Source organism: Rhinolophus sinicus, linkage group LG05 (assembly GCF_036562045.2).
Source record: "Rhinolophus sinicus isolate RSC01 linkage group LG05, ASM3656204v1, whole genome shotgun sequence".
NCBI classification, from domain to species: Eukaryota; Metazoa; Chordata; class Mammalia; order Chiroptera; family Rhinolophidae; genus Rhinolophus; species Rhinolophus sinicus.
In genome coordinates this window covers 43,760,411-43,783,380 of record NC_133755.1, presented here as the reverse complement: position 1 = coordinate 43,783,380, position 22,970 = coordinate 43,760,411, and the positions used below count along the sequence as shown (strand labels likewise).

At 38.3% G+C, this 22,970-nt stretch overlaps 1 protein-coding gene across 1 annotated transcript in view; it reads right to left on the bottom strand.

Moving 5' to 3' along the window:
• The window catches only part of COMMD1 (copper metabolism domain containing 1), a 186,011-nt gene that overhangs the window by 49,380 nt on the left and 113,661 nt on the right, over window positions 1-22,970 (bottom strand). The gene's annotated exons all lie outside the window — the stretch shown is intronic.

Below are 22,970 nucleotides of genomic sequence, written 5' to 3'. Positions count from 1 at the left end.
TCCCTCAGTTTTCCCCTATTGTCCCTTTTCTGTATCAGGATTCCATCCAGGATACATATAATGTTTAGCAGTTATGTCTCCTTAGGCTCCTCTTAGCTGTGGCTGTTTCTCAGATGTTCCTTGTTTTTTTGATGACGCTTGAATGTTTTGAGGAGTCCTGGTCCGGTATTTTGTAGAATGTCTTCCAACTGCTATTTGATGTTTCCCTCATGGTTATACTGAGGTGATGTGTTTGGGAAGGAAGACCAGAGAGGTAAAGTGCCATCCTCATCATATCGTATCAAGGGAACATACCATCAAAATGACTTCTCACTGCTGATGTTACCCTTGATTACCTCGCTGAGACAGTGTTGATCAGATTTCTCTACTGTAAACTTACTCTTTTTCCCCCTCCCTTTCCATACTGTACTATTTGGAAGAAAGTCACCATGCACAGCTCACATTTAAGGAGTGGGGAATTATGTTCCACCCTCTTACAGGCAGAATATCTCTATCAATTATTTGCAACTTTTCTGCAGTGCAGATATATCTAATTTCCCCAATTATTTATTTAGTCAATCATTTATTTATATCAGTATGGACTCATGAATATTTATTTTATACTTAGGGTAACAATACAATACTACTTTATTCATTTTGTTGTCCAAGTTCTTCCATCTTTGGCCATTAGGAGCTCTTTCAGTTGGTTCCTATATCCCTATAGCCTATGACCATCATTGCAGGGTTTTTTGAATTTTGTTTTTGTTTCTTTTGAGCATTTTTTAACTTCTTGGCACTAGAAGATGCTCTGGGCTCAAACTGTATCTTTCCTGTCCCATTCCTAGAATCAGGCTTTTCTCCAAGAAGACCTGCTTCCTTTTATTGGAGAATGGTATCAGAAACCAAGAGCTGGGCTCAAGGTGTGATTTATTGCTACTGGGATGTCGTTTCTTTCAGGCCCTCCCAGTTGACAGAGCAAATAAATATAAGTATGTATAGTAACCCACATACCATGTTTCCCCCAAAATAAGACCTACCCAGACAATCAGCTCTAATGCACCTTTTGGAGCAAAAATTAATATAAGACCCGATCTTATTTTACTGTAAGACCAGGTCTTATATAAAAGACACATTAGAGCTGATTGTCCAGATAGGTCTTATTTTCGGGAAAACAGGGTATATATATTTCTATCTGTAAGCACTTGTACCTATATTAAGCTACACACGAGTTCATACTGAGATTTCCAACTCTTAACCATTACAACATGAATTATTTTAGCGTCTTCCCCTTACTTATCTGTGAACTCCCACTCCAGCAACAGCCTGGCTCCCATCACCCATCATTCATTTACTTAATTCTTTGATTCCAGTATCATAAATATATAGCAGTTTCAGAATTGCTAACCCATACCCGCATGGGAAATGATACCCATATACAATTCCTTTTGCTTTTAGTCTTATACACTCATTTCCAAAGTCACTTAGGTCAGCACCTTGTTTTCCTACCCCGTTCAGTGAGGTGGTTTCACACACTTGGAATATACTTATATTCTCTGGTCACATTCTGTATTCTATACTGGGATCTCTGAACGCCTAAATGATTTTTTAAAATTTGCATACATCAAGATTTACTCTTCATGATGCAAAGCTCTATGAGTTTCGAAAAATGCTTAATGTCTTGTATCCAACATTACAGTATCATACAGAATAGTTTCACTGCCCTAAAGAAATCTGTTTCACCTTTTCAAGTTTCCCCACCCTGAACCTCTGGCAGCCACTGATCTGTTTACCATTTCTATAATTTTGCCTTTTCCAATATGACATAATAATTGGACTCTTACTATATGTTGGGTTTTTTTTTTTTTTAGGTTGGCTTCTTTCACTTAGCAGTATGCACTTAAGATTCATCCATCTCTTGAACAGCTTGTTTCTTTTTCATTGCTGTATAATATTCTACTGTGTGGCTATACCAGGTTGTTTAGTCATTCACCTGTTGAAGGACATCTGAGTGGCTTCCAGTTTTTGGAGATTATGAATCAACTTATTATAAACATTCACATGAAGATTTTTGTGCGTCCATAGTTCTTTAATCAGTTGGGCCATCAGTTTTAAAATCAGGAGCATAATTGCTGGATCATATATGGTAAAGACTATGTTTAATTTTATAAGAAACTGCTAAACTGTTTCCCAACGTGGCTCTACCACTTTGTATTTCCAACAACAATGAATGAGAGTTCCTGTTGCTCCTTATCATCCCTAGAAGTTGGTATTTAGTTGAGTTTATTAAGCCATTCTAAGAGGTATGTAGTGGTATCACATTATTGTTGTAATTTGCAATTCCAATAATAAATGATATTGAGCATCTTTTCATGTGCTTATTTACCACTTGCATATCTTCTTTGGTGAGGTATCTGTTCAGATCTTTTGTTCATTTTTTAATTGGGTTGTTTGTTTTCCTATTGTTGAGTTCTATAATAGTTCTTCACATATTTTATATACAAGTCCTATATCAGATATGTGTTTTGCAAATACTTTCTCTAAGTCTTTGGCTTGTCCTTTCATTGTTTTAACAGTGCCTTTTGCAAAGAAGACATTTTTAATTTTAATAAAGTCAAAGTTATTAAATTCTCTTCCTGGATCATGTGATTGGCATTGTATTTAAAAACTCATTACCACACCCAAGGTCATGCAGATTTTCTCCTGTTATCTTCAAGAAGTTTCATAGTTTTGCATTTTAACCTTGTATCTATGATTGAGCTTTAATTACTTTTAATATAAGGTGTAGAGTCTGTCTAGGTTCATTTCTTTGCATGTGGACATCCATCACCCTTTGTTCAATCAGCATTTATTGAAAAGACTAGCATTTTTCCATTGAATCAAACTATCTTTTTTCCATTGCCCCTTTGCCAAAGATCAGTTGGTTATATTTGTGTGGGTTGATTTCTGGACTCTATTTCATTGATCTATGAGTCTATTGTTCAATCAATACCATGTTGTCTTGTTTTCTTCAGTGCTGTGTTGGCTATTCTAGGTCCTTTGCCTTTATATGTAAACTTTAGGATCAGTTTGTTGTTATCTATAAAATAGCTTGCTGAGAGTTTTATTTTGATTACATTGAGTCTATAGATTAAGTTGGGAAGAATTGACATTTTGCAAATTTTGAGTCTTCCAATCCATGAATATGGAATGTATCTCCATTTATTTAGATCTTTGATTTCTTTTCATCAGTGTTTTCTAATTTTCCCCACATAGGTCCTACACATATTTTGTTAGCCTTATACTTAAGTATTTCATTTATTGGATGCTATTATAAATGGAATTACTTTTTGAAATTTCAATTTCCAATAGTTCATTGCTGGTATATAGGAAAACAATTGACTTTCGTATATTAACTTTGTATCCTGTGACTTTGCTATACTCATTTATTAATTCCAGGAAATTTTTTTGTTGGTTCTTTGGGATTTTCATGTCATCCGTGAATAGAGTTGTATTTCTTCCTTTCTAATCTATAATACCTTTTATTTCCTTTTCTTGTCTTACTGCGCTGGGTAGGAATTTCAGTACAATGTTGAATAGGAGTAGTGAGAGAGACATCCTTGCCTTGTTCTTAATCATAGAGAGAAAGTATCCAGTTTCTCACTATGAAGTATGATGTTAGCTATAGGTCTTCTGGAGGTGCTGTTGGTCAAATTAAGAAAATTCCTCTCTATTCCCAATTTGCTGAGTTTTTATCATGAATGGTTGTTGAAATTTTAATTAATTGTAGAGTCACATGCAGTTGTACAGAGATCCATGTACTGTTTACCCAGTTTTCCCCAATACTAACAGCTTACAAAACAATATTACAATCAGAACATTGACATTAATACAATCCACCAATCTTATTCAGATTTCATTAGTTTAACTTGCACTCATTTGTGTGTGTTTATACAATTTAATCACATGATTTGGTTTGTATATCCACCACTGCAGTCAAGATATAGAACAATTACCCTGTTTCCCTGAAAATAAGACCTAGCCGGATGATCAGCTCTAATGCGCCTTTTGGAGCAAAAATTAATATAAGACCCGGTATTATATTATATTATACCCGGGCTTATAGTAAAATAAGACCATGTCTTATATTAATTTTTGCTCCAAAAGACAGATTAAAGCTGATGCATTAAAGGTCCGGCTAGGTCTTATTTTCAGGGAAACATGGTACATGAGCACAAGGCTCTCTTTTGCTGCCTTTTATAACTATGCCCATTTCCAAACAATTCCTTCTCCTTATATCCTTAATCCCCAGCAGCCACTAATCTGTCCTCCATTTCTCCAATTTTGTTATTTTAAGATTATTATATAAATTGAATAGTACAGTGTGTATCTTTTTGGATGGGCTTTTTTTTTTCTGACTCAGCATAATTTCCTTGAGTTCCATCCTAGTTGTTCTGTGTATCAATAGTTCATTCATTTCTATCGCTGCATAGTATTCTATGGTATAGAAGTACTAAAGTTTGTTTAATCATTCACCTGTTGAAGGATTATTTCTGCTTTTTGGCTATTATGAATACAACTGCTATAAATATTCATTTACAGGTTTTTCTGTGACTACAGGTTTTCATTACTCTAGGTTAAATATCCAATGAGTACAATTGCTGGGTCATATGAAAAGTTTGCGTTTAGGTTTGTAAGCTGCCAAACTGTCTTCCAGAATATCAGTTTACATTCTCACCAGCAACGTACGAGTGATTCAATTTTTTTGCATGCTTACCAGCACTTGGCGTTATCACTAATTTTGTTTTAGCTATTCTGATAGATGTGGACATACTTTCTTTGGGAAAGCTATAAACATCTTGTACACCTGGCTGCAAGTTAGGCTCTTTGAATGTGAAGGAGACCCAGTTCCTGCATGCTAGAGACTGGAGAGGAAAGACTACAGCACAAAGTCATCGCCACACGCCCGAGGGTTGACCAGCAATGATGCGTCCTGGATGATAAACCCTGAGCCCCTAACAGGAACCAGTGTCAGGGAAATCTCTGTGGTGCTTAGAGGGTAAAAAAGCCAACAACTCTGTGGAAGGATTAGGGAAGGAAATCACTGTCTGGATCCAGCAGAGGATCCAGTTGGCTGCTTGAAACTCCAGGTAAAAGGAATGGTACTCTCCGAGTCTCCAAAAAGGGGTACAGATTCTGTCTGTGTTTTGCAAAGAAATAGGACAAAGCTAACAAAGGCCCGCCTGTGGCAAAATGGGACTGATTTTTAACCTGAGAGAGTACCCTATCCCTTTCTAGTGGATTCTATTAAAGGAGATTCCTAGATTATGATGCAAGCTCAAGTCGCTCATTTTCCTCAACTTCTATTGTCTCAAGCCTTGGGCATTAAGTCCCATTCACTGACAGTTGTGAATATGGATAAAACCACATTACTGTACGGTTTGACTGGATCTCAGTTATCTGGAGTGGTGGTGGTGGGGGGCATTGATGGATCAAAAATATTTGGCTTTAAAAAAAAACAACTCTTTAGACAAAAGTCCGTTTTGTCTGCAATGACACAGAACACTGTATTCAGGACTTCACAGAGACATAAGGCTATCAGGGGACATTCTGTCCTTCCTGGCATACTTTCTCCACCCCTGTCCTTCCTGACCTTCACTCCAGGGGACACCTATTGTCTATAGTCTGGTATGATTTTTCTTTTTCTTTTTTTTGGCCTGATTTAAGAAAACAAAACAAAACAAAACACCACTATTTATTATACTCCACCCTACCCCAAAAAAGCTTTGAATAAATTTAAAAATTAAAATATTTTCCGATATAAAACAGAACAAACCAAAAGAAGACAGAACCAAAATTAGTTAAAATGAGCAGAAAAATAGATGTGGCCAAATTAGTATTTATCATCCACAATGATTACAGTTTGCTTCAAAAAATGTTCTTAGCTTCTAATACTTAAATGCAACAACACTCTTTTAAGAAAGCCATCATTTGAATTTCTCAGGTGATGTCTTCAAAGTTTTATGTTCAATTTATATATTTTTTTCTATTTCATTATTTTTTTCTTCAATTACTTTTAGTGGCTTATCCACTAACAACTTTATAACTTAAACATCTTAAGAAAGATTTTCCAGTAGTCTAAGACTCCAGCTGATAGCTATTAATCCTTCTAGAAAATTCAACAGTTGGCCCCTCTGTAGCTCCCAATGACAAGCATTATTGTTCTCGAAAACTTTCTGATAACTAGCAAAGATGTGACAAATCCAGTTTCTCAGAGAGAAAAGTCAAGTGATGAACACATGTACAGTGAGGTCCTCCTGGTGATATATGCTTACCTTGTTAGGGACCTTGTCTCTCATTCACTAATGTGCTTCATGTATTGCCTGGGACATAATAGCGATTCCAATATTTATTGAAATTACTGAGTGCTCTCTTTGAGCAGGATACTCTTCTCAGACATTCTGGGAATACACAGAAATAAAGGATTCAGGACTTCATGACCAGCACCCCACACCCACACCCACCCAAGGTCTATCATGGCACATATAGCTAATGGTTGGTGAAAGCTTCAATTTCCTATATAAAGGCCTTTCAGAAGAGCCATGATTCCCTTTGTGATCTTCTTCTCTGGAGGCCACAGAACCCTGCACAGGCCCAGCATATGAAACCAGGAGGGGCATATCTACTAAAAAGCCGCCAGCTGCATGTAGAGATATCCTAGCATGTAGTAACCCCCTCAACCACCTAGCCTCTGGGAATGGCCATAGTGCCACCATTTCATTGCTACGGAGGGAAGCACAGTAGTGAAGAAGTCATGTGTGAAATCACCCCTTAGATCTTTTAAGTTCTGTGGTTGTGGTTTATCCCAGTGCCATGACAAGGCTGCTTCAAAGTGGGACCAGAGCTCCCAAGGCCACAGGCTTTACTGTCCCCCTGGGCTGTGTTAATGCTGCCACCTGACTTCCCAGCTGCTGCCTATCCTCTTTTCCAAATACTTAAGTGCCCATTACATTATAGAGCTGGTTAGATGCTGTGGCACTTTATGCCCGGTTCGAAGCTGATGTAATTTAACCTTAAAAACAGGCAAAATGTCAGTAATTTATAAATCCTGCAACTTTCCGTAACCTTGAAAATTTTTCCAAATAAAGTTTTTTAAAAAAGAGTACAAAACAAGGAGATAGCTTGGATTCAAGCTTGATTCTTTTGTTTGTTTGTTTGTTTTACCCTTATTGAGATATAATTCACATACCATACTACTTATCACATAAAGGGTAAAAGTCAATGTTCTTTAGTAAGTTCATAGGTTGTGCAACCATCACCACAATTTTAGACATTTTCATTCTCTCTGAAAGAAATCCTATACCCATTAGCAGTCACACAGGTTGCCCCTAGGCAACCACCAACCTGCTTTTTCTTGCGATTTGCCTATTCTGTACATTTCATACAAATATAATTGTAAATGTAATATGTGGTCTTTTGTGACTGGCTTCTTTCACTTAGAATGTTTTCACGGTTCATCCACGTTGTGGTATGTATTAGTAATTCCTTTTCATTGCTGAAAAATAGTTTTTGGTGAACGTATATTTTCATTTCTCTTGGGTATATACCTAGGAATAGAATTACTAGGTCATATGGTAATGCTTTATGATTTTGAAGAACTGCCAAACTGTTTTCAAAAGCTACTGCACCATTTCACATTCCCACCAGCAATGGCTAAGGGTTCCATTTTCTCTGCATCCACCCCAGCACTTGTCATGGTCTGGCTTTTCGTTATAGGTATCCTTGCTCATTGTGGTTTTGATCTGCATTTCCCTAATGACTCATAATGTTAAACATCTTTTCATGTGTTTATTAGCCATCTGTACTTTGGACAAATGTCTATTCAAATCCTTTCCAATTTTTTTTTAATTAAGCTTTTTATTGTGAGGTAATTGTAGATTTACATACAGCTGTGAGAAATAATATAGAGAATTCCTATGTACCCTTTACTCAGTTTTCCCCATGGTAACATCTTGTGAAACTATAGCATAATAATGACAACCAGGATACTGACATTGATCGTCAAGATGTAGAACATTTCCATCACCACAAAGAGCCCTCCAGTTGCCCTTTTATACCCACACCCACTTCCCTCCTGCCCCACCCCACGTTATCCCTGCTACCACTCATCTGTTCATTTCTACCATTTTGTCATGTCAAGAATGTTCCATAAATGAAATAATACAGTACATAACCTTTGGGGATGGGTTGTTTCCACTCAGCATAATTCTCTGGAGAGTCATCCAGGTTGTTGGCATGATCGATAGTTTGTTTCCTTTTATTGCTGAGGAGTATTCCATCATATGGCTGTACCAGTTGGTTTCACCATTCACCTACTGAAGGACATTTGGATTGTTTCCAATTTTGAGCTATTACAAATAAAGCTGCTATAAACATATGTGTTCAGGTTTTGGTTTAAACATATGTCTTCACTTCTCTGGGATAAATGCCCAGAATTGCAATTGCTGGGTAGTGTGGTAATTCTATGTTTAGGTTTTTAAGAAACTGCCAAACTGATTTCAAGTGACTGTACCATTTTACATTCCCTCCAGCAATGGATGTGTGATCCAGTTTCGATGTGTGAAGGCTGAGTGGAGGACGGGAGACCCAGTCCTCTCTGCTATAGAGCTTTTGCAAAAAGGGGTGAGAACACTGGCAGCCTGCCCCTCCTGGGGTTAAACTGTGATCCACATTGGGAGTTCTGGGGAGGGGCCCTGTCTTCTTGTGATTTAGTAGATTTTCTTGAGTGAATGTCCCTTCATTTGCAATATGCCCTTAGGACAATTCCCAGAGACTTTTTAAAAATAATTTTCTCCAAATTGTTTGCTGAGGTCTGCTGAGCTCCTTACTCTGCCATTCTGGAAGCTAATCCATAAAAATAAACTAGACTTCACCAAAATTATAAGCTCCAGCTCCTTGAAAGATATTAAGAAAAAGAAAAGATAAGCCACATACTGAGAGGAAATGTTTTAAAAACACATTATCTGTAAAGGATTTGTATCCAGAATATACAAAGAACTCACAAAACTCAATAATAAGAAAACAAAACAAATAATCTACAGATAATACAAATGGCAAATAAGCATGTGGAAAGATGCTGGACATCATAAGTCATTAGGGAGATGCAAATTAAAATCACAATGAGATACCACTACACAGGCATTAAAATGGCTATTATCAGAAAAACTAACAATATCAAGTGTTGGTGAAAATGTGGAGGCCTGGAGCCCTCATATACTGCTGATGGGAATGGAAAATGGCATCACTACTTTGGAAAAGTATGGCAGTTTCTTGTGGTTAAATACCTCCCTCCTCAGTACTTACCCAAGAGAAGTGAAAATTTGTGTTCACACAAAAATCCATATGCAAATGTTTATAGTGGCTTTATTCATAATCACCTAACATTGTAAACAAGCCAAAAGTCTTTCCACTAAATGGACAAACGCAATGCGGTACCTCCATACAATGGCGTACCACACAGCAATAAAAAGGAACATGCAAAAACATGGATGAATCTCAAATGCATTAACGTATGTGTCATGTGTTCAATTATGCCTCCTCCCCCCAAAATGAAGTCTTAACCCAACACCTTAAAATGTGACCTTATTTAGAAATAGGATCATTACAGAGGTACTTAGTTAAAATGAGGTCATCCTGGAATAGGGTGGGCCCTTACTCCAACATGACTGGTGTCCTTATAAGAGACATACAGGGAGAACCCCTGCAAAGACAGAGGCAGAGATAGGAGTTATGCAGCTGCAAAATATGGAACACCAAGGATTGTTGGTGACACCAGAAGCTGAGAGAAGGGCATGAACAGATTCTCCCCTAGAGCTGCCCAGAGAGCATGGCCCTTCTGACAACTTGATTTTGGACTTCTAGTATCCAGAAATATGAGATAATAAATTTCTGTTGTTTAAGCCACTAAGTTGTGGTACTTTGTCACGGCAATCCTAAGAAACTATTGCACTAAGTTAAAGAAGCCAAACTCAAAACGCATTCTGGAAAAGGCAAAATTATAGGGATGGAGAACAGATCAGTGGTGCCAGAGGGTAGGGGTAGGACGAGGGGCTGACTACAAAGAGACAAGGAAGAATCTTGAGGGTGATAGAAACATTCTAGATCTTGACTGTGATGAGAGGAACATAACTGCATGTGTTGGTTAATTATATATTACACTATGTGTTAAAAACTTTGAATTTTACTCTATGTAAATTATATCTCAATAAACCTGAGCCCCCCCATCCAAAAACCATGAACAAAAAACCTTGTATAAGACCATCTGTACACCTTGTACAGATTCAATGGTTGTTAATATTTGACCATATTTAATTTATCTATGTATTTTATTTTTGTTAAATCAGTCAAAAATAAGTTGCAGACATCATGATACTTCATCCCTAAATTTTTTATACATCTTCTAGGAATAAAGACATTTTCTACGTATCTAAGAAAAGTAACAATAATTCCAAAGTATCATCTAATACATAGTTCATATTCTAACTTCTCCAATAATACTCAAAATGTCTTTGGTAATTGATTTTTTCTACCAGGATCTAATCAAGGATCATACACACATTTGGATGTTATGTTTCTTCTATCTCTTAATCTTGAATAATCTTCTTTCTCTTCTCATGACCTTTGGTTTAGGTCAGTTATCCTACAGAATGTTTTGCAGTTTCTGTCTTTAATTGCTTCCTCATGGTGTTATGAAATATTCTTCTATTTCCTGTGAACTAGAAAGTAGGTCTAGGGGCTTAAGTTCAAGTTAAACAGTTTGGGCAAGAATAGTTCACAAGTGATAGAGACCTATTTTTCCATCTTGTTGACCTCCTTGCAGACCTATTTTCCTGCCTTTCTCTCTCATACCATGGAAGACTTGTGTACCTACCTATGCACAAAATCTTGTGGAAGACCTGGAACCAGGTAGGTACTGAGGCCACAAACATCAAGAGGACAGTTCCTGTCCTAAAGGAGATGAATGACTAAAATAGCACCCTTTATCATCCATTAAATATTTAGTAACTGCTACAAGGAGCCAAGTCCCCCGCTATGTGTTGGGGATACTGCATTATGCAAATGTGGTCCTTACCTCCAAGGAGATTATAGTCTAATAAATGAGACAGACATTCATGAAAAAGAAAATCCAGAAATAACTTGTGATAAATGTGCTATGAAATAAAAGCACATACAGAGAATATGGGTCTGTATAATGGGGAAAGCTGATGTAGAGGGTCTACCATTTGAGCTGAGGACTGGAGGACGGGCAGATATCAAGAAGGGGAAAGGCGGGGTCAGGGGGTGAAGATGGGGCACGGAGAGGTGGGCTACAGGAAGCTTACGGATTGGTAGGGGTTCCAGATACACAAAAAGGTAGTTTCAGTCCTCTGGTGAAGCTCTGAGAAGGCCCACGTGCTAGATGTGGAGGGTCAGCGGCAGTGATGCCTAAGCTGAGGCCCAAAAGGAGACCAAGTCAGTGGAGATAAACAGAGGAAAGCTGGGGACGCCAACAGCTAACTACCGTGTGTCCCCGAAAATAAGACCTAGCCAGACAATCAGCTCTAATGTGTTTTTTGGAGCAAAAATTTATAAGACCTGGTATTTATATATTATATTACATTATATTATATTATTATTAATTATATTAGTTATATTATATTATATTATATTATGTTATATTATATAATAACCTGGTCTTATGTTATAGTAAAATAAGACCAGGTTTTATATTAATTTTTGCTCCAAAAGATGTACTAGAGCTGATTGTCCTGCTGAGTCTTATTTTCAGGGAAACATGATAGTTACTAGAATTAAATCTGTGTAGGAATTTAGGTTCAAGAAAACTATGAAGTGTTCCCGCCAAAAATTTTAATCTTAATTAATCAAGATGCTAGACCTAACTTCTGATTTACAGGAAACATTGGGGACAGAGGAATTTCAAATCACATTGTCTTAAATTTAAAAACCCTAACCAGAGAAGTTCAGAATAGTCAGACCAAACCAGTGGTCTGTTTTGTCATCCAAAAGAACTGTGGATCCTGGAAGAAAAGATGACATGTTATATAGCCTTTTACTCCATTTCACTTTTCTGAATATTCAGGCCAAAGAGCTTGAATCCATTATCCACTAGAATAAACACCCCTGCTAATATTGCTTCTAATAGTAATTATGATCATTTTTTTTAAGTTACATTTTCCCTAAGCCACACAACTAACAAGTAGCAGAGCCATAATTCAGTCCAAAGCAACTGCATTTACCTATCACACAGCACTGCGTCCAGTAATAATGGTGATGGTACTTACCAAAGTAGGTAAGAGAAAGGGGCTTTTTGTAACGTAAGTCAAAGGAAGGGACAGATACTCCTTCAGCGCAAATAAAGACACAGAAGTGATGCAAGCAGGAGGTTAGTTAATTGGCTCAGTATGAATGGTCTGGTTATTTTTAATGCTTGAATAGGACAGATCACAGGACAGAAATTTCCATCCCCCACCCTTCTTACCCTCCATCAGGAACAGAAAATAACTGCTTTTAAGAAATAAAAAGCCAGTTGGGATCTCTGGGGGAAGTAACAGAGAATAGGACTGTTCTCTGGGGAAGGGGAATATGAAAGAGGAGGCAGGAAGCAGAGGTTGAGGGGAGGTCTGCTAACCAGAGGCTGGCCTGGAAGTGCCACGGCCACTAAGTGCTCTTACTCATGGTGGAACAGCTTATAGAAGCCACTCAAATCTGTCATGTTGTACACTCTCAGTTGGTTAGAATATCATGCATGAGCCTGAATAAAAAAATTCACTCACCAAGTTCCATGATTCTGTTCCATGTATTCAACAACTAATTGGAAGAAAGTTCCTGATGGGCTTACATTAATATCAGGCACTGTGCTAGGTGCCTTAGATACATTATCTCTAATCCTCTTAAGGACCCAGCTGGAGAGGTCATTTGAGACTTATCTATGATCACAAAGCTACCAAACCAGAGAATTTTTAGTTGTGCCTGTCTGACTTGAACACAGCTAACCTATCCTAGGACAGTGCTTCTAAAACTGACAAAGGACTAATTTTTTAGATTTCCAATCCATCACAGCCTGATAATTTTGTAAGGTACATAAATTGTTAAGCTTTTTATTGGGTTAATATTGGGGAACAGTGTGTTTCTCCAGGGCCCATCAGCTCCAAGTCAATTCGTCCTTCAATCTAATTGTGGAGAGTGCAGCTCAGCTCCAAGTCCGGTAGCCATTTTCAATCTTAGTTGCAGGGGGCGCAGACCACTATCCCATGTGGGAATCGAACCGGCAACCTTATTGTTAAGAGCTCGTGCTCTAACCAACTGAGCCATCTGGCCACCCCAGTAAGAAACATAATTTTGTAAAATGCAAAATAAAAAGACGCACAATACAAGGCCAAACTTATTATTACATTCAACAGACATACTCTGTGAAGTTGCTGTAAATGTTTCTAAACATTTACTCTGCATTTCTCTACCAATCTTGTCATGGAATGGCACTAGAGTAGTACTGCCTCATCATGAGGGCACACCAGAATCATTCTGGAACTTTTGTGAAATACACCACCTGCCCTCCTCCCAGACATGCAGCAGGCTTGTCATGTTTAAGAGACACTTCCCAGAGCACTCTGATATCCATCCCTGTTTAAGAACTACTTGCTGCTCTAACACATTGCTGAAGCTACTGTTTTCAGCTTGAGGTAATTCAGAAAATCAAGATATTCTTTCAGAATTCACTAAAGCCAAATATTCTTTCAGAATTCACTGAGGCCTGGTAGTGGGCGTAAAGAGGAAAGGCAAGAATGCCAGGGAACTGGGGGATTCAGTAGTTACCCTCCCAAACATCTGTATTACTACCTGGTGCTGTTTCAGCATCTTTTTCTTTCTTTTTTTTAATTAAAATTTATTGGGGTGACAATGATTAATACAATTACATAGGTTTCAAGTGTACAATTCTGTAATACATCATCTATATATCACATTGTATGTCCACCAGAGAATCAGTCTGGTTCAGATATGAAATCTGAGCAGCAAATTAAAAGCAGTTAAAATTGCATTTTGCAGATAACCACTCCCATCTAAGACATCTCTATTATGTTTCTTCGTACACAGCCCTGCCTTTGTAGGAACAGGCCATCTGCATTTGAGGGATTCTAGGAACAGTCCACCCCAGAGAAAAACAGTGAATTCCTAATTCATCCAGAGGACAGCAAGCTGGTAGCAGCCAGTCGTTTTTAGAGAGAAAAGCACTCTTCCTAAAGATTAGGGCCAAAAGTGAAAAGTAGATGAGGTATAAGGCTCAGAGAAAGACTCACAAGTGGCTTCAGTGAGAACAGGAAGTGCTGGTGTATGTATTCCCTTAAAAAAAAAAAAAAAAAGACGAAGGTCCAGTGCCCTAAGCGACCCCAACAGAAGTGAAGATGGTAAGATGCTTGTGGGGAAAAAAAGACAAATAGGCTGACTGAGCCAAAATACAACTTATTTATTTTTCCACAATACTTTTTATTAATGTTACTGATATGCATGTGTGTGTTCAACTGACCCTACCACAATGTTAATAAGTACACACAGTTTGATGTACACAGGTATACTTTTCTCTTTTAGACCCAGTCCTTAATGGGTATGTTCATATAGGAGGTGCTCAGTAAAATTTGGGACTAGTCCTCTAATGTCATTCTCATTGAAAATTCCTTGGTGGACAATGTTTCCAGACTACATCAAGGGCTTCTAAAGATCAATAAGAAAAAAGACAAACAACTCAAAATAAAAACAGGCAAAGGCTACGGACCATTTCACAGAAGAGGAAATAAAAACAAAAACATGTGCAACCTCACTGATGATTGGAAAAATGCAGGACAAAAGGAGATACCATTTTTGACTCATTATATTGGCAAAAAGTTTGATAGTATCAAGATACTTTCATATAGATCCTTTTATACACTGCTTGTGAAAGTTTAAGTTGGTTGGGCTATCTTAGAGGACTATTTGCCAATATCTATTTGCGTCCTGAGTTAAAGGGATTCGAGGAACTGTGCTGGAGCTAGTTCATCTCAGCTTGCAAGAGACAGTTGTGTGTATCTCTTCAACTCCAAATTCAAGGTCACATTAGTAGTTTGAAATCAGCCACGGTGGGAGAACTCACACAAAGAACACGGGCAAATGCAACAGATCAGCCCCCGCCCAATTTTGGAAGACTGGTTGTTAAACATTTATTGCACTCCACAGTCTATCTGCCAGAGACTAGAATCTAAAAAGCATGTAACCCATGATAGAGCAATTCCTGTTTCCTAATATGTATTTGTACATTTTTACAGGGAGGCATGTGTAAGGATGTTCACTGCAGCATTGTCAGCAAAGGGGAACAATTGGAAACAACCTAAGAATCCACTGATAGAAATTAAAACAAACAAACAAACACCAAAATTAGGTGTCCATGGAATACTATGCAGCAGTTGAAATGAAGTACTTTTTTTTCTATAAACTATTGGAAGGAAAAACTTCTTTACCAACTTAGGTCCGACTAGGGGGAGGGGGAACTGACAATACACAGATTAACAGGAGAAAAAAATAATATGCACACAGGACCGTCCTATACAGTACTCCCTATAGTACCCTAGAAAGCTCCTGAAATAGCTAGAGGTTTATATACCAGGTTAATAAGGGAGAGAGGAGTTTGGGGATTCATAGGATGGAAGGTTCTGGTGAGTCTTGTTTCCACAATTTTTTTGGAATGTCCCAGTGCCTAAGATCAGTGCTTCCCTGACTGAGACATGAGGGAGTGAGGGGGGAGAGTGCTAGCCACTGGCTCTAGTAAAGCTTTTTATGATCAGATAAAGGAAGTTCAGATGAGATTTCTTTCAGTATCTTCTATAGCTCAGATGTTCCCACTTCGAAGTATTCTCTGTACCAATTTGGTGGGTGGTTGGTCTCTGCCGTACTAATTTGGAAAAGTCTTAAGACATATTAACGGAAAAAGCAATTTGCAGGACAATACATATAGCGTGATTGCATGTATGTTACAGAAATACATAAAACAATATGGTAATTTCCTATGACTATGGTGATGCTTTTGATATTTGAAAAATTTTAAATCTCTCAAAAAGCTTGGGCTTAGCTGGAAGCACGTGCTTAATTCTGACTAACTGGGTGATTTAGCACCTGGCGATATAAGGATGCAAAATGGAACATCATCAGCAATCCTCAGTCCTCCAAAACAAGGAGAAGATAAAAGAATAGAAGGACAAGAATTTAATCACTACTTGTCTCCCCAAACCAGCTCCTTAGCAAACCATGCACATAGTTAATTGGCTAAACTTCCAGGTGCAAAACTAGGTGTGCCGTTTGATCTACAAAGAAGGGCTCCACTGTGGTTACTCAGCAACCACGTGTCTCCTGGGGGCTAATGCAAGGCAACAGGGACTTGCTGGGTCTTGCCCCTTCAGCAATGGTGCCCGGGCTGCTTGCCCACAGGGGCTGCACGCTGATTCTCTCAGGGTCAGGTCCCTAGTGAGATTTCTCCAGCTCTTTGGGGACCTTCAGAATCAAACTCCCTTAACTTTTTAATAACTGTGTATAGGGAGAGGGAAGGGAACTGTTTGTTAAACTTTTGCATTCTCCATTAATTAAAATCACAAGCATACACATTGATGAAGAGAAGGATCAGCTTTTCTACCTGTCTCACCAAGGGAAATGGGTGTGGGTTTGATAAGTTAGTCTCCCACTAGATGCTCCTGGACCCAAATGATTGACCTAGTTATTATTTACTTATTATTTTTTACTGAATTTACTTCCTGACAGCGGGGGAAAAAGATTATTCTCTAAATTTTCTACAAGCCATATTTGAAATGGTGGTATACTATTCAACAAATGGCTACAACTTATGGTTTAATGGATCATACAGTAACTTATGAAGGGAGTTGCTTTCTTTGAGCTCAGAGGGGATCTGAGGAAAGGCATCGCCTTGGTCTACGAGATCCAAAGCCAGGTGGTCCCTCTGTGCCCAGAGGATTTGGCACCTTACTTCTAGCTCCCACCCTGGCCAGCTAATCCAGGTCAGACTCGGGCTTCAGGGAAGACTCAATGTTTCATGGCCCGCCTGCCTTTTTGTGCCATTCTTTGGCTGATATTGGTTGATAGCAAATAGAAACCCTTTGGCAAAGTTTAGTTGTACATAGAGTAACAACCTTCATTCCCTTTAAGTCTTCCACACCTGAACTCTGCTTTGAGGAAAAAAATAGGAGGGGATTTTTTTGTTTTCCTTAAGAGTCCTTATTCCTTTCGGCAAACTGTTTGGAGGGTGTGACCATGAGTGTCATGGGCTAACAAGACAAAAGTTCGTTTCAAATATTCTCCTCACTGTCCCTTTCCTTTCCATACTCTAGCTCCTAGAGATTCTTCTCTCCAGGAGATAGATAAGCTATCCTTGACAGAACAGTAAACCATATCTTCCTTCCCAATCAAGCCCACAGCTCTGTCAGGGATGCTACATGAACTGCTTCTGGCCTCAACTCCCCAGGGAGGGAGGGAGCCTTGGGGTTTGTTCAGTTGCGCAGTTCCACGTCTGTCAGCAGTCATAGGTTCTCTTCCTCCGGCTATGTTTAGCTTTGTTTGTCTTCCATGGGAACACAACTTTTCTCAGCTCTCCATTTATAACAACTCATCACCAAGGACCTGAGTCCCAGAGGATGAGCCGGATATGATCTGGGTTTGTAAATATGCAAAGAGAAAAGAGAGGGCCCTTCCATGAAGAGGTGTGACCCCAGCCATTATTGGAAATGTGTTCCCTTTCCAGTCCAGATCCAAAGACATAACCCTCTATCCTTCACAAGTTCATCTGATTTTAAAAGCTTTGGCTTAAAATACTGTAACAACTATGTATGGTGTCAGATGGGTACTAGACTTATTTATTGGGGTGATCACTTTGTAAGGTATATAATTGTCTAATCACTATGTTGTGCTAGTGTATGTTGTGCAAATTAATACAATATTGCATATCAACTGTAATTGGAAAATAAATTATTTTAAAAAAAACTGAAAGAAAAGAAAAAGAAAGCTTTGACTTAAAACCTTTCCTGATGACTCCTGCCTGCTCTGCCCTTTCTCTTTGTTGAAACTTTCACAGCATTTCCAGTTTGCACCATTCAATGTAGCACTCAGTTTGGTTACTGACTTGTATTGCTTGCAAACTGCTTCATGGTTACTGGTTTCAGCTTCCTAAGGAGACTGTTTCTAACAATAGTAATAATGATGATAATGACAAGAATTGTTACATGGCTGACTCTGTGCATATACTACTTTCACAGGTTAACTCATTTTATTCCCCTAATATCCCTAGTGAGGTATGTACTATATATTATCACCTTATTTTTCTTTTTACAACTGAAGAAACTAAGGCACAGAGATGTTAAATAAATTGCCCAAGGTTGCAAAACTAGTAAGAATTAGGCTTTGATCTAGGTTGAAGAGCCCTTGGGGTCTCTAACAGATGCCTTTTAGACTATCTGCTAAATCCTGTTTACGCCATAGTACCTAATCCTGTGAATTAAATTTATCATCCCCATTTTCAGATGAGAAGGTTAAACATGCCTGAGGTCACATAGTCAGACCCTGGGGACAGTTGTGATTCAAATCCAGATAGATCTAATGTTTTCTTTTTTCTCACTAAATGGAAACCTTGGATTTAATTAATATTCAACGCAATCATCATACCTGATGCTCATCTCTTTTACAGCCCTGACCTTTGCAGGCAGGGGGAGGAGAAAGGATACAAAGATGCTGAGATAAAATCCCTACTGCTTAATAAGTTCACAGCCCTGGGGGAGATAGATGCGCAGACATGGAGGTGTACTAAAATGCTGCGATGGCAGTTGTGAAAGTTCAACAGGCACAAAGAGATGAGGTTGGAGTTTCAGGGATCCTTGGATTGTCACATAAGGAAGTGAACTTAGATTTTCTATAAAGTTTTTAATCCAAGATGTTGTGATAAAAAAGATTTTGTGATAGACTCTGCTGACCAGAAAATTCAGCTAAGAGTACCCTGAGTATTGTGGTTCATTAGGTTTCTGCTATGAACAATAATACCCTCCAAATCCATTATAAAGTGTTGGTATTTCCTAGGTTGCTCCTGGTTCCATAAGGAGTGGGTAGAGGTGGTCACGGATTGCCTTCTGGGAGAATATGTTTGTTTTGTTTTTTTCTGGGAAAGAGGATCCATAGCTTTTACTGGATGCTTTAAGACAAAAAGTGTCATCCAAAGTTTAAAAACCACTAAAATGATGTTTTGAAAGTATACCTGAACATGTAACTATCTGTAACTATATGTAACTATATAAATACACACACACACACACACACACACACACACACACACACCCTTATTTTTGTGTAACAGAAAGTGTCAGGCAGGAAACACACCAAACTGTTAACAGCAACTACTTCTGAAGAGAGATAGTTTTAAAAGCAGAAGGCATGGGAGACTCATTTTTGCTCCACATAATTCTGTAATGATTTAAAAATTAAATAATTATTAATAATTTTCAATGAGCATGTATTACTTTCATAATTAAAATGTAAAAAACAACAACAATCTGATCTCTGTTCTATAGCACTGTGGGTAGACCATGCTGAGAAAACCATACTAGTGAGGAAGCAGCGGCTCCGGAGTTTACTACAGGCATTGTGAACAATGAATCAGTGGCCAGTATTTAGCAAGCTTGGGTCATGGTTGTCCAGCTAGGATAACGATAAACTGCTGCCTACCTGGGTCCTGTGGACAGCCAGGAAGCTCCCTGCGGCAGCAGACTTACCTTGCACTTGGTACCCAGAGATAGGCGGCACTGAGTGGAGAGTGAGACCAAGGCCCTCAGAAGCAGCACTGGGCTCAGAGAGTATCAGCAGCCTCCGCAAACAGGTCTACTGTGGATGCAGCTTACAAGTGAAAATGGACCCCACGCCTTCCAAGGTCACATCTGCATACAAAGTCATCACTATAGGAATTGTCATCATCTAAACACGAGCAAGGACAGAGATTTTTTTTTTTTTTACAAGCACATATTATTCTTCTGGAGGGTCTGGCAAGTAGAATACAGAACTGAAAGACAGTATCCTGAGGTTTCTTTCTGACCATGGCAATGGACAAGTCCTCTGCCCTGTCTGGCCAGCTAGTTCCCCGTTTTGACAAAATGATAAAATAGCTTCTACCAAAAGCCTCCAAATCAGTCATTCTGAGGTCAGGTGCCAAATCTCTGCCATGGTTCTAAAAACAGCCAGAATATGAATCACATAAAACCGCCAACTTTATTTCTTTAATATAAAACAGTATAACAACAGCATTAAGGATTTTAACTACTTTCATCTTTCAGCCTAAATTTCTTTTAAACTAATAGTTTAATTAATCTCTTACTTTACTTGTGCTATCAAATCCATATTATTCCCATTTCCATTTCCCCCCACCTCTGCATCCTGAGAATCAACAGAACTTGAAACCCTAACACCAGCAGGAAATAGAAAACTAGCCAAGAGCAGATCTAACTACAGTCCTTGGTGAGTAAGTGATGTAAATAGCCATATTTTGCTAGCTGCTCATGTATAGGTTTAGTATTTTACTCTGATAATATATGTTGTGAACTTGCAAGTTATGTGAGTTGGCACCATTATCTGACAGGAAGCAGGCACAGGCAGATTCCTTTGTAACAAAGCCTAGCTCAGTGCTGCATACAGTTGTGATGCTATGAGAAACAATTATGGCCAACCCCAGATAAAGGAGAATTGACTGCATTTAGATAAAAATTGCTATTTCTCAAATTTCGAGGTTAAAAACTATATACTTTGTAACCAGAACTAAGCTCAAACTAATTATGTTCTATTTGGGATTTTTCTTCTGCTGGCTAAATCACCATTTAAAGTATGTCAAAACATTGGTTGGAAAATTGGATAGCTAATAATTAAAAGGTGGCAATGGTCCCATAAAGGCCCATCCCTTCCAACATCCTGTTCTTTTAGGAAAATAATCCACTTATTTCTGAGCTGACTCTAGAAGGCTTCCTTCTATATCCTTGTCCATTCACTAGCCTTGATATTTATTGTGTACTTCAAAAAAAATATTTTCTAACATTCTGTTTAACATTTATTTTCCTTTAATTTCTATTTATATTCTGTTTTCCAAATTTTCACTCAGTTCTAAAAAAAGCATTCCAGTAACTAATAGCTTGACACAATGTCAGCTATTTAAAAGTTCAGATACTAGGTGCCTGTCATCTTTTGCTTTTCACTGCCTTCTTGCACTTGGGGGAGAATAAGTTAAACTACATTTTAAAATGCTGTTATTCTTTTTGAATCATCATTAAAATAAGACTGGGGGAAAGAGAGGTTATATAAAGGAAAGGGGAGGCTGTAATGGTAGAAATGAAGCCTTCGTTGATGAAGCTGCTAAGAACCAGGGCTTCCAAGAAAAGCCAGTCTTGAGGAAAAGGCCGAGTCCTTTGCTCCTTATCAACACGAAACTACTGATGTTTTCTTTCTGACTTTATTCCGAAAGCACCTTTTGGCTTGCCTGCGCTGTTTCTAAATAGACAAGTGCTTATTGCTCAAGAAGGTACACTTTCTATAAGGCCCAATTCAGGCTGTGGATTATTTTTATTTTGCCCCAAAATAAAGTGGTTTTAACCTAGGATTACAGAGGTAAGAAACCTAGTGGGGTCTGCTGGAACCCTTATGCCAGTTTTCTTCTTCCCTGGTCCTTTCCCCAGGGAGATGTCCTGGTTTAAGTAAGTGTCTCTTGCAAACATTTACAAAACAAAGTTAGTCCCCAGTAAATACAAAACAGATAATATCCAATTAGGCAAGAAGTGGAGTGATTTATTCTCATACTTTCTTAGAGGGAATATACACTGACAATAACCTTTCTGGAGGGCAATTTGGCAGCATTTAGGAAAGTCTTAAAAACAGTGTACTCCACTTCCAGGAATTTATTCACGGAAAGTCAACTCTTCTTCCAGTTCTAGTCTTCTTTCTGTTATCTCTACATATTAGGTTGATGGGTCATTTAACCGTTCTTAGTGTGTTCTGCATTTTCATAATAGATACAATAAACATATACTCCTTTGGTAATCAGAAATTTTAAAAATCACCAGTAAATACAAAACACACACAAACAAATCCTGTCCAAAACCACTTGCATTTAAAAGTGCTTAATGTTAACCTTTGGCAACCAGTTTCTTTTATGATGATGATAATGATGATAAAAAACTCAGTATATGTTAACAGTTTTTCCAACAACCTCGAGTTTGGGAATATAATAAAAAAGCCCATGTCCACTTTTGTGGCCATTATTTTCATAGAATAACCTAAACAGAACTTCAAACCATGACAATGATTTCCTCTCCCTGAGGGCCCACGGACTGTTCCTTTAGGCTTCCACAAACTTTCACTGGATATGTGAGTTAATCCTAACGTGGTAGCTACAGTTCTTCCTTCCAATGCATCTGGAATCTCACTATCTGATGAGATATTCTTTACCTCCATTTTACAGCAGGAGACATTATCTAAATTCTTTGGATCATATGACAGTAGCCCTGGGAACAGAATGCAAGTTTTAATAGTTCTCTGGCCAAAATACACTACTGTACTACTATTTCAAGATGTTTTCTGAAGGGTCCACTGGGACTCCATTTAAAACCTTCTGGTCATTGTTTGCTAACTGCTAGGAGGGATTTAATCAGGGAGGAGCCAGCTTGGGTGTTGGAGGAGCTCCTAAAATGTCTCCAAACTGTTTTAGGAGAAAATGCTTAACAGAAGAGGACTTATTCCTGCCCTGGAATAAACTCATTAGAACTGACATATGATGTAACCACAGACTAAAAGAACTACAATTTTTTGAACATATTACATCCCGAAGGCAAATGAGGTTTCTAAATATTATCAATATCAGATAATAAAACCTGTTTGACAAAGACCATAGCCTCAATATACTGGTTGAC